The sequence below is a fragment of the Crinia signifera genome, chromosome 4 (assembly GCF_055691185.1).
Source record: "Crinia signifera chromosome 4, ASM5569118v1, whole genome shotgun sequence".
Taxonomy (NCBI): Eukaryota; Metazoa; Chordata; class Amphibia; order Anura; family Myobatrachidae; genus Crinia; species Crinia signifera.
Window position 1 is genome coordinate 33,447,770 of NC_139220.1, and position 12,996 is coordinate 33,460,765.

Here is a 12,996-nt window from a genome sequence, read left to right on the forward strand (position 1 = left end):
TGTCGCTGATAAAGGAGGATTCCCATGGTCACTGATAGAGATGAGAAGTTGTTGCTCTGTACTTTCTGTGTCCTGAAATCCTCGTACAGTTCTGACCTCTCCTGTATACTTAGACACATGGAACAACAAGGAATTGGCAGCGTCAATGAGACTAAAGACTAACCAGGCATTGTGCCCAGAGTCCAGATCCACGGCAGAGAGTTTTGTCACCAAATAACCAGCACTTGTAGATTTTGGAATCCTCTCTTGTACAATGAGATCCTCAGAATGTTCTGGATACAGCAAGGTGGGGGGATTGTCATTTGTATCCAGAATGAATATAAAGACAGGGACAGTGGAAAATAACTTTAAAGATCCAGAATCTTCTACTTTTATAGTGACTTGTAAAACCTGGATGTGCTCATAGTTAAAGGAACGCTGAGCATAGATATTACCATTATTAGAATTAATGTAAACATAAGAAGATACAGAGGAACCATCTATCTGGCTCTCAGCTATAGAGTAAGTCAGATCAGCGTTATCACCCTCATCTAGATCTGTAGCAGATACTGTACATAGGAGAGTACCTGGGTCACTGTTCTCCTTAATAAAAGCATTATAAGTAGACTGTGTAAATGTCGGTGCATTATCATTAATATCTGAGACACTGAGAATAACAGATGTCTTACTGTACAGAGGGGGAGACCCTAAATCAGAGGCCGTCAGCACAATAGTGTATTGGGATATTTTCTCTCTGTCCAGATTCCCATCTGTGACCAATGAATAATGATTTTTATTTTTTCTGATTTTAAAAGGCAGATTAGGTGACATATCCAGCTGTATTTCTCCGTTCTTTCCAGAATCCTTGTCTTTAACATTAATAATTCCGATAACAGTTCCTAGTGGTGAATTTTCTGGAATCTCATTTGTCACCGTTGTAACTGTAATTTCTGGGGAATTGTCATTTCCATCTTCTATTTCTACATGAACTAAGCAGTTCCCTTCCAGTTGAGGAATTCCTTTGTCTACTGCTTTAATAGATAATTCATAAAAATTTACTTCTTCAAAATCCACAATCCCATTACTGTAAATCTCTCCACTGTCCTCATTCAAAGCAAATAATTGTCTGGCAGATTCAAATGTATGATCATCAAAATAAAACTGAATTTCCCCATTTGCACCATCGTCCAGATCTGTTGCATTTAATGTTAATAGAACAGTTTTTAAAGGGAGATTTTCCTTTATACTGAGTTTATAAACTGATTGATTAAAAATTGGTGCATTATCATTAATATCTAACACATGTATTGTTATGTGACAGGACCCTGATCTGGCCGGCTCCCCACCATCAGTAGCTGTGAGAATCAGATTATGCTCTTGTTTATCTTCCCTGTCTAATGTCTTCTCTAATATCAGCTGAGGAATGAGGGTACCGTCCTTATGGGTCTTCACAGATAAAGAAAAATAAGGATTTGCATTTAATGTATATTGACTGACACCATTGTCACCAATGTCTAAATCCTTTGCAATCTCTAGGGCAAACCGAGCACCAGGAATTGTAAAAACTTCTGTAATCCTAATAGTGCGATTATTAGATACGAATGTCGGGGAATTATCATTTATATCCAGAATCTCTATTTCTACATTGATAATCTGAAAAGGATTTTCAGCAGCTGCCTCTAAATGCAGCAAACAGCTCAGTCTAGAACCACACAGGGTCTCTCTATCAATCCTGCTGTTCACAACCAATCCTCCATTTTCTCTATTTAAAATAAAATATGTTTGGTTATTTTCAGATGTCAAATGTAACCTGCGCTGAGAGAGATCTGCACGTTTTATTCCCAGATCCTGAGCTACATTTCCTACCAATGTCCCTGGCACAGACTCCTCAGCAATAGAATAATGAATCTGCCCAGAGACCCAGCCCCAGCTACAGAGGAGAAAGGAAAACACTACTTGCCATTTCCAACACTGAAAGCAGCCTCTGATGTCCATATCTTAAATGATTTCCTTGATATTTAGTGTCATATATAGATCCTGTATTATCCAGTATGCATGTAGTTTATATATTCAGTTATCCATCCCCCCAAGAATCAATCCATGCATAGAAATAAAACATCCACAGGGTTCTCATCGGAGCAGCAGCTCTTCTTTGTGTGAGAAGATGGGAGGATGAATCACTGAGCCAGGGGGAGGAGAGAGTGGAGATTATATGAGCAGATACACTGCAATAGCTGAATTAATCAAATGAATGACAAGTCTGCCCTCTTCTGGTCATTTGTTATAACTTTATATACAGCAAGCACAATGAAACACATAACCAATGAATATATTTAGTATTTTTCATCATACTCAACAGTATTACATCTGATTGCTGTTGAACGTTTAACTTAAATCCTTTACTTTTATTTTTACATTTATATCATTGAGTTATATGAATCACCCAATGTATTTTTATTAAATACATTTGCTAAAGTCTTGTACCCTTGTTCTAGAGTTTGACTTATTTTTATTGAAATACTCTCTTCTCCGAGGAACAATTTTGCAATCTTCTATAAATGTTCCAGTCATAATCTACTTTCCCTTTTCTCCTTACATATTATATACCATTCATTTTTCATCATATTATTTCTAACAGTTGTTCTAGACCAGCATGAATTTTTTTCAATAATCTTCTGTATCCATCAGTTTACAAATAACTAATATGGTAGTAATGTGGGTGAAAAACAGATATTTAGATACGAGTTGTTGATGGTATTTTGTTAATGCAATTTTTGGAAATGTAAAACAATTGTAAAAAGTTCTTTAAGCTGCTTGAATGTTAGAATAATAAAATAATTTTTTTTTTTCTATTGCACCAAATTTAAATCCATACCACTATTTGAGAACATCATCCATTATACAGTATCTAGAGATGTATAAAATCAATAATAGAAAAAAACCCTAAAAGAATGGTGCATTGGTGTTGATTTGCCAACAAACTAATTCAGACTGAAGGAACATATTGTAATTGTAAAATTGAGTTGTTTATACTGTATAATAAGAAGCAAATTACAACTTTTCAGACATTTTTAACAATCTGTTTTAAAAATATTTAATAACCTATTTTTAATCATATTTTGATGCAGCATTATATAGCTATATACCATAAAAAATCATGCAAACAGACATGTAGAAATGTTTTCAAAGTTTTAAATGTACCATATTAAGATGTATAACACTGTACTAGTACAGTGGAGTTGTGCTTATTCAGTACAAATGATGGCACAGGGAGCTGGGCTGTACTTGAGCATAATGATAGACAAATATTATTTCCTTCTGATGCACAGTAGAAAATGTCACAAGTTTACAAATTCATTTTTTTAAAGAATTGTACAAAACAACAGTCTAAACTACTCATGTACCTAATGATGGGTGTGGTATGCGACTCCGACAGTCAGGATCCCGACAGTCATTATCCCGATGTCGGGATCCTGACTGCACGGAGTCAGACAGCATGGCGAGCGCAAAAAAAGCCCCTTGCGGGCACGCTGCGCTCACCACGCTGCGCTCGCCACGCTGCGGGCACAGTGGCTCGCTACGCACCACCTATTCTATTCTCCCTCTATGGGGGTCGTGGACCCCAACGAGGGAAAATAGCGGGTGGCCGTCGGGCACCCGGCTGTCGGCGTTTTGACAGTCGGGATCCTGTCGTCGGGTAAATGACAGTCGGGATCCCAACGGTCGGGCACCCATCCGGCACCCCCCAATGACATACACCTAGTTGTGCTATACATATATAAATATTATAATTGAAATTTATAATCGTGGTTTAAATATGCAAATACCTATTAGATGACTAAGGATTTCAAAAATATTTATGAAAACTTAACAGTTATAAAACAAAACTAAACAAAAGACAGAGTTTTTATAAAATACCTTTTGTCCCCATAACAGGGCTACACATATTCTTGATTGAGAAAGCCGAAAATTTTATTTGATCATTGTGAAAGCACTGATTTGATTCAATGAACTACAGTCAGTTTGCTAGCCAATTGGATACACACTATAAGATTATCTGTCTAATCTGGTTGACAAAAATCTGGTAATTTTGGGGAGCAAATGACAATATTCATTTGCTCCTAAACTCTGGAAAACAGACTAAATTGTCAATCAGACAAATTGGTTAAATCCATTCATTTAAGAAATGTATATGAATATCCATTTTTGCCCATTTTCTGGATTTTGGGAGAAAATGGTTGATTGCTCTTTGCTCTCATACACTACCACATTTTCATTCCATTCAACCAGATTGGAAAAACATTATTATAGTGTATATCCAACTGGTTAACTATCTTAAGATACCACCCTTATGTCCTGGACTAGCATCATACAAAGGCTATATAAATGTACTATGTTCAGCAAGAGTAATGCTAGGAACACACCAGAACAAAGCAGATCATGAGCAGATCGTAAGACAATCATACGATCGTCTCATTATCTGTTAAAACACATGATCGGCATATGATCAAATCCCGATCCATACCCAGTTGAAGGGGTAATTTTCAAATCCTACCTGCTGAAAAACGACCAAAAGACCATTGGAATCGTGCATCAGATCGGAATCAGATCAGAAGTGGCTCAAAACATGCTCAATTTACATACAATTGGTCGCAATTGTATTGAAATCGGGTGAATTGAGGCTAAATCATTCTGTTGTGTACCCTGTATTAAGAAGAAGGCCAAAGAGTTGAAATGTTAAAAGGAAGCTAACTTTTGTATAACATTTCTTAAACAATCCTTTATGTTATCTCAATCGGAGAGGAGGTAAACTATTTGAGCAAGTTAGAAACTGCTTAATTACTTAGTCGGTGGCAATAAGCATGTTAATTGTTTTCCTATGATTCTGCATCAGTTAACTTCCACCACATACTAAATACATTTTTCATAAAAGTGCCACACTGATAATTTTTCTGTCAAATGTACTGAAATAATGTACAATGCACAATTCAAGGACATTTAACAAATACAGACATATTACACCTATTTTGACCATGCTCCTAGGGCAGTAAGCACAATCAGAATCGGTATCTTTTAAAATTGAGAAACCTAAAGAACTTTCTGTAACTTTTTCCACAATTTGCTTTGACTTGTTCAAAATAGTATGAACATTTCTACTATGTAGCATTTTTTCTGTTTTTTTATGCCTACAGCACCACTGCATGGAAGCACTTGACAAGCCACCCACTTATATCTGAAAGACCTCTAAGGAGGAACTTTCATAAACATCTACTGAGGTTCTAGAATGAGTTCACCAGCCATATGGTTTGTTTAAACACATATACAGTATGTTCTTTAAATATTTCCACACTGTAGCTTCTTTAAAAATAACTATATCAGACACAGAAACATTTAAATACTCTTTCAAAGTACACTATGTTGCATATTACTTATAATAAAATGAAAATACATTATTTAGACTTTGCTTAAACTAATTACAATTCTACAAGTTCTAAACGCACTAAAGGACGTAGGGAATAGTACATGCCCAAGAAACAAATACTTTGAAATTAAATACCAATATTTTATTGTGCTTCAATGGGGTATTCAATCCATTCTGACTGTCGGAATGCCCAGACCGTCGGAATCCCGACCGTTTTGTCAGGCTTCTGACACTATTCTGACTGTTGGTATTCAATGTACAAACAGTCGAGTGTCGGAAAGTCCTGAAATCTGCAAAAATGACCATGAATTGTCAGAAAACAGCCGTGAATTTGATCATCCACATCCGTTTCCGACAAAACAAATCCTACTTTAAAAATAGCCTTCAATGATGTCCGTAATGTTGAGAGCATTGAATAGGCGAGTTCTGATATTTCACCAGTTGGGAAATATCAGCACAGATTGAATACCTCCCTAAATATAGGAACTCTATGTACCTCTTCCAGGAATGGGTGCCAAAGGTGCACAAGGAGTCCCGAATCAGCAAACGGAAAAGTTGGTAGGTATAGATAGAGTCATATATCACTAATGTTGTGGCAGACGTCAGTCCTACTAATTGTTATATTCAAGCTGCCTTCTATGTAATTCCTAACTATTACGTATGACACTATGCAGTAAACTGGAGCACGAGGTTTAACAAAAAGTACATGAGTAGAATCTGCTCACTATTTAATCAAGGAAAATGGACATGATATAGTCCAAAAACTTAGGAGTAATATACCAAGCCTCAGAGAATGAATAAAGGGATCAAGATAAAATACCAACCAAACAGCCCCTAACTGTTGATTTTCAAATACAGCATGTAACATGGAAGTTAGGAGCTGATTTACAGGCACTTTATCTCAACCTACCTTATCTCTCTTTTAAGGCTTAGTACGTAGACCCCCATAGTCACATTTTTAAGACTAATACAAGCTGATCAGCTACATTTTTGTAGTTTTGATACAATCCTGTTTATGTTCAATAAATTAAGTAAACAAGAATGGATAAACTTTAGTGGTGAAATTCAATTGTCAGCGAATCCCTTTGCCTGTCCGAATCTACAGGGCAGCCATCACACTTTACGGCAGTGGGACCATACACAAAAGTGTTTGCTATCCCATAAGGTAGTGGGTGCTTTTGTGTGAATTGGGGATTCTCTGCTGGTGCTTAAATGCTGTGACAACAGTAATTCACATCCTTCACACAGTAGTAAATCCCCCCTGACTATGAACATCTGTTTTTTAACATTGATGATGTTCCATATTACAATAGAACTTTAAATATATTATTTTTATTTCTTCAATTATTCAAAGCAAAAAACATTTGTTTTAGGAAAAGTGTAACAAAAATCACAAAATACTGGTCATACATTTTTCATGCTTTCTAAAAAATAACGTAATTAAAAGTAGGAAATGTTAGAAGTTGATCAATTCATTAGTGTGCAACACATGGGATTCTCATACATGACTAAGGGCCTTATTCTGGTTGGTGCGGTCCGTTCCGAATTCTTTTGGATGGTGATTTTTAGCCACCTGCGCATGCGCAAGCAACGCAATGCGCATGTGCAATGCAGTGTCTTCGCACTCATTCTCAGCAATACCGTCTACATATGTCTACCGAACTCCCTTGGGAAATATGGGCGTAATATGGGCATCATGTGGGCGTACACAAGCGTGCGGTTTCAAAGTGGGCAAAACTGGGCGTAAATCTGGGCGTACACGTGGGAGTGCACGAACAGTGGTAGGTGTGCATTCGGACTGGACACCGAGCGCAAGTGAACCAACACGGCAGAAATCTTCGGTGTCAATAAGCAGCTTTCATTTCTCGGAGGGCAATGGTTCATGCTCTAGGCATTCAGATCGCCCAATTAGTACGCCCGCACCTTAAACACTCGCAGCTGAGCACAATACAATCCAGTCCTCTAGTCATTAGTGATTAATTAAACACTTTCCACAGGTTCAATTGGAACCACTAAGACAGGTAAAGGTGCAACAATGAAGTAATAAAACTTAATATGATGTAATTGATTACATTAAAAATAAATATATATATATGTTATGAGGTACCCTAATTGGATAAGTGTGTCATGTTGCTGAAGCATGACTTTCGAATAGATTACTGAGGTTTGCGCACATATACCAACTTGGTGCGTACGGTCAGCTTCCCGTCCGTTCAGACACAGTAAGACCGTCCAGAATCTTTGAGTTCCCACTGCACACGCACGTTTGGATGCAGTCCGAAGACTCTTCTTAGAGAGTCCGTCTGAATGGATGCGGACGACCTATGGGCATGTGTTCTTAGAATGTCCACTGTGTGTTCCATTCGGGCATTTTCGAACGAACGCGCATTTCCAAAGAGTCAACCAGAATAAGGCCTTAAGTGCTAACATAAGGTTATTAGTAACAGTAATCATGATCAGGGCCGGATTATAATGGGGCACAAGGGGTCAAGTGCCCCTGGGCCCCCCTCTAACTAGGGGCCCCCTGTGGTTGGCATGTATTTTTCAAAAAAAAAAAAATTTAAATTTTTTTTTAGCTAAAGGTTTTGTGCATGGGAGTGGGGTAGTGCTGCAGCTTCACCTAGCTGCCAATGTGACAATGATTAATGGTGCTGAGCATTGGGAGCCAAGTGTACAGTGCATTACTGGGAGTTGACTAAGTCCCATGACACTTTGCACCAGAGGACAGAGGCTGAGACGTTTGTGCTGAGCTCTGATTGGTGGAGCTCATTACATGCTTCTCAGGCCCAGCAGCCTAGTCATGGGAGGGTTTTTAATCAGAGGCAGCACTGGGACTGTGAGGTCTCCTACAGAGTAAGGTGCAGAGGGACAAACACAGGCTTTTCATGTGGTATGTATGTATGTATGTATGTATGTATGCGTGTGTATATATATATATATATATATATATATATATATATATCCCCTGAAGTTACCCATTGACCAAGTTTATACTGCCTTTACTCTGTATTTTGACAGTGTAATATTCCCCATGCAGTTTGCGGCCAGTAATAACAAGTGCAAGGGGGCCCCCCTGTCTAAAGTGTCACGGGCCCCCCGAAGGCTTAATCTGGCACTGATCATGATACAGTAATATACATTTCCTGTTACATACTTTATAGTTCACGTGACAAATTAAGTAAATTGTATCCTTATAAAACAACTTAAGGAAATAAATACATAAATTAAGGATCTAACATAACTCACCTTGTCTGGGTCATTTGCACAGCTCATATCTGATGGATTGTCACTGCCGTTAGCCATATCCTTAAACTGAGGAAAATCCAGAGACTTCATATAACTGAAATCTTGCTGTTCCGGGGCGGGGGGAAAGTTAGTCTGGTAACATTGTCCTTGGGTCCCTGGGGGAACCATCCTGACCTCCATGTACTTTAAAGTTCCGTCTGTGTTCAGGTAAAGAGCCGGCTGATACTGATCTGTGTACGGTTTAGATTGGGATCCACTAAAGAAGCAGCAGCTGCTGCTGTAATCATAACTTTCTTTCCTCAGACATCTCACCAGTAATATAATGAATGTAACAAGTGACACTAAGCTGATAGCCACTAGGGAAATGATTAGATACAAAGTCATATCTGATGGGGGTTTGGCATTAGTGATAAAATTACCAGATTTGGGGGTTTCTACTACAACCTCATCTGCTATAGTAATAAGCACAGTGACTGTCGCTGATAAAGGAGGATTCCCATGGTCACTGATAGAGATGAGAAGTTGTTGTTCTGTACTTTCTGTGTCCTGAAATCCTCGTACAGTTCTGACCTCTCCTGTATACTTAGACACGTGAAACAACAAGGAATTGGCAGCATCAATGAGACTAAAGACTAACCAGGCATTGTGCCCAGAGTCCAGATCCACGGCAGAGAGTTTTGTCACCAAATAACCAGCACTTGTAGATTTTGGAATCCTCTCTTGTACAATGAGATCCTCAGAGTGTTCTGGATACAGCAAGGTGGGGGGATTGTCATTTGTATCCAGAATGAATATAAAGACAGGGACAGTGGAAAACAACATTGGGGATCCAGAATCTTCCACTTTTATGGTAATTTGTAAAACCTGGATGTGCTCATAGTCAAAGGAACGCTGAGCATAGATATTACCATTATTAGAATTAATGTACACATAAGAAGATACAGAGGAACCGTCTATCTGGCTCTCAGCTATAGAGTAAGTCAGATCAGCGTTATCACCCTCATCTAGATCTGTAGCAGATACTGTACATAGAAGAGTACCTGGGTCACTGTTCTCCTTAATAAAAGCATTATAAGTAGACTGTGTAAATGTCGGTGCATTATCATTAATATCTGAGACTCTGAGAATAACAGAGGTCTTACTGTACAGAGGGGGAGACCCTAAATCAGAGGCCGTCAGCACAATAGTGTATTGGGATATTTTCTCTCTGTCCAGATTCCCATCTGTGACCAATGAGTAACGGTTTTTATTTTGTCTGATTTTAAAAGGCAGATTAGGTGACATATCCAGCTGTATTTCTCCGTTCTTTCCAGAATCCTTGTCTCTTACATTAATAAATCCGACAACAGTTCCTAGTGGTGCATTTTCTGGAATCTCATTTGTTACTGTGGTAAATGTAATTTCTGGAGCATTGTCATTTACATCTTCTATTTCCACATGTACCAGACATTTACCTTGCAGTTTGGGAATTCCTTTGTCTACTGCCTTAATAGATAATTCATAAAAATTTAATTCTTCAAAATCCACAATCCCATTACTATAAATTTCTCCACTGTCTTCATTCAAAGCAAATAATTTTCTGGCAGATTCAAAGGTATGATCATCAAAGTAAAACTGAATTTCCCCATTTGCACCATCATCCAGATCTGTTGCATTTAATGTTAACAGAACAGTTTTTATAGGGAGATTTTCCTTTACACTGATTTTATAAATTGATTGATTAAACACAGGTGGGTTATCATTAACATCTAATACATGTATTGTTATGTGACAGGACCCTGATTTGGCCGGCTCCCCACCATCAGTAGCTGTGAGAATCAGATTATGCTCTTGTTTATCTTCTCTGTCTAATGTCTTCTCTAATATCAGCTGAGGAATGAGGGTTCCGTCCTTATGGGTCTTCACAGACAGGGAGAAATAAGGATTTGCATTTAATTTATACTGACTGACACCATTGTCACCAACATCTAAATCCTTTGCAAGCTCTAATGCAAATTCAGCACCCGGACCTGTAAACACCTCTGTGATCTCAATACTTCGATTATTAGATAAGAATGTCGGGGAATTATCATTTATATCCAGAATCTCTATTTCTAGACTGAAAAGCTCCAAAGGATTTTCAGCAGCTGCCTCCAAATGCAGCAAACAGCTCAGACTAGAACCACACAGGGTCTCTCTATCAATCCTGCTGTTCACAACCAATCCTCCATTTGCCTTATTTACTGCAAAATAATGCTGATAATTTCCAGATGGTAAATGTAACCTGCGCTGAGAGAGATCTGCACGTTTTATCCCCAGATCATGAGCTACATTTCCTACCAATGTCCCTGGCACAGACTCCTCAGCAATAGAATAATGAATCTGCCCAGAGACCCAGCCCCAGCTACAGAGGAGAAAGGAAAACACTACTTGCCATTTCCAACACTGAAAGCAGCCTCTGATGTCCATATCTTAATGATTTCCTTGATATTTGATTGCATGTAGATCCAATATTATCCTATATGCATGTAGGTTATGTTTTCAGTCATCCATCCCCCCAAAAAATCAATCCATCCATATAAATAAAACATCCACAGGGTTCTCATCGGAGCAGCAGCTCTTCTTTGTGTGAGAAGAAAGATGGGAGGGTGAATCACTGAGCCAGGGGGAGGAGAGAGTGGAGCTTAAATGAGCAGATCCACTGCTATAGCTGAATTAATCAAATGAATGACAAGTCTGCCCTCTTCTGGTCATCTGTTACAACTTCATATACAGCAAGCACTATCAAACACATAACCAATGAATATTTTTTCCCATCATACTCAACTGTATTACATCTGAATACTGTAGAAAGTTTAACTTACATCCTTTACTTTTCTTTTTACATTTATATCATTGAGTTATATGAATCACCCAATGTATTTCCATTAAATAAATTTGTTAAAGTCTTCTCCCCTTGTTCTAGAGTTTGACCTATTTTGATTGAAATAATCCCTTCTCACAGGGACCTTTTTGCAATCTTCTTTTAAATGTTCCAGTCATAATCTACTTTCCATTTTACCCTTACATATTATATACCATTATTTTTTTATCATATTATTTATAACAGTTTTCTAGACCAGCATTAATTTTTTTTCAATAATTGTCTGCACCAATCTATTTTCAAATAACTAATTCAGCAGTAATGAGGGTGTAGAAAAATATTTAGTTGAGTAGATGGTATTTTGTTGCAATTTTTGGAAACTAAAAAATAATGGCAAAAAGTTATTTAAACTGTTTGAAAGACAGAATTATAAAATATATTTTTTCTATTGTACCAAATTGAAATCTTTACTTCTGTTTGAGAACATCATCCATTATATATAAAAATGTATGAATAATAAAAAAAAAAGGACTTCAATGATGCATTTGCTAACTAAATAATTCCGACTGGGAAGGAAAGGAATGTAATACAGGTTGAGTATCCCTTATCCAAATTATTCCGAAAACCATACATTCCAGAAAGTGCAAAAAAACATTTCTATACTTGCTAAAACACTACTGGGGATATCTTTAACAGCACTGCTATGTACATGATATGTAATTGGTTTTAAGTATATACAAGAAAATGATTGCTTGCTATTCAAATTCAGTACCTGAGATAGTACACAAACTTTGATTCCTGTTTTGGAACCTTGTTTTGTGCAAAAATAAAATATATTTGTGTGTATTTCATGTGTTTGATGTGTTTGTACAACATAAATGCAAGATACAGATGGAGCTAGCCTCCCTCTTGCTGGCGAATTGCCAGATTGTATCCACTGGCGATCTGCCAGCGGCGAGGCGCTCCATCTGAAAATCTGACTGAGACGCACGTGCGGCGGGGCGACGGGAACTCTGTCCGTCTCCGCTTCAGGGAGACAGACAGGGTTAGGTAGGACAGCGGGGAGGAGGCGGAGACCCCGGGTGACCGCCGACAAGCCGGCGGGACCCGGGGGAAGCGCCGTCGGAAGGGGATGTGCGCGCGCGTCCCCTTTCACAGAACAGATGGCGGGGGATGGCGGCTGGCGATTGTTCCGCCATCCCCTGCAAGACTGAGTCCTGCTCCATCTGTACATCATTGAAATATAAAAATATTCTGAAATACGGAATAATCCGTTATCCAAAATTCTTCTGGTCCCGAGCATTTTTGGATAAGGGATACTCAACCTGTAGTACAATTGAGTTATTTATATAATAAGAATGAAATAATAACCTCCTTTAATAATATTTAATAACCTATTTTGAGCATATTTTGACACAGCAGAATATAGATATAGACCTAATAAATGCAAAAAGACATGTAGGCATGTATTTATAGTTTTAAGCATGTTGCATATCATAAGATGTAT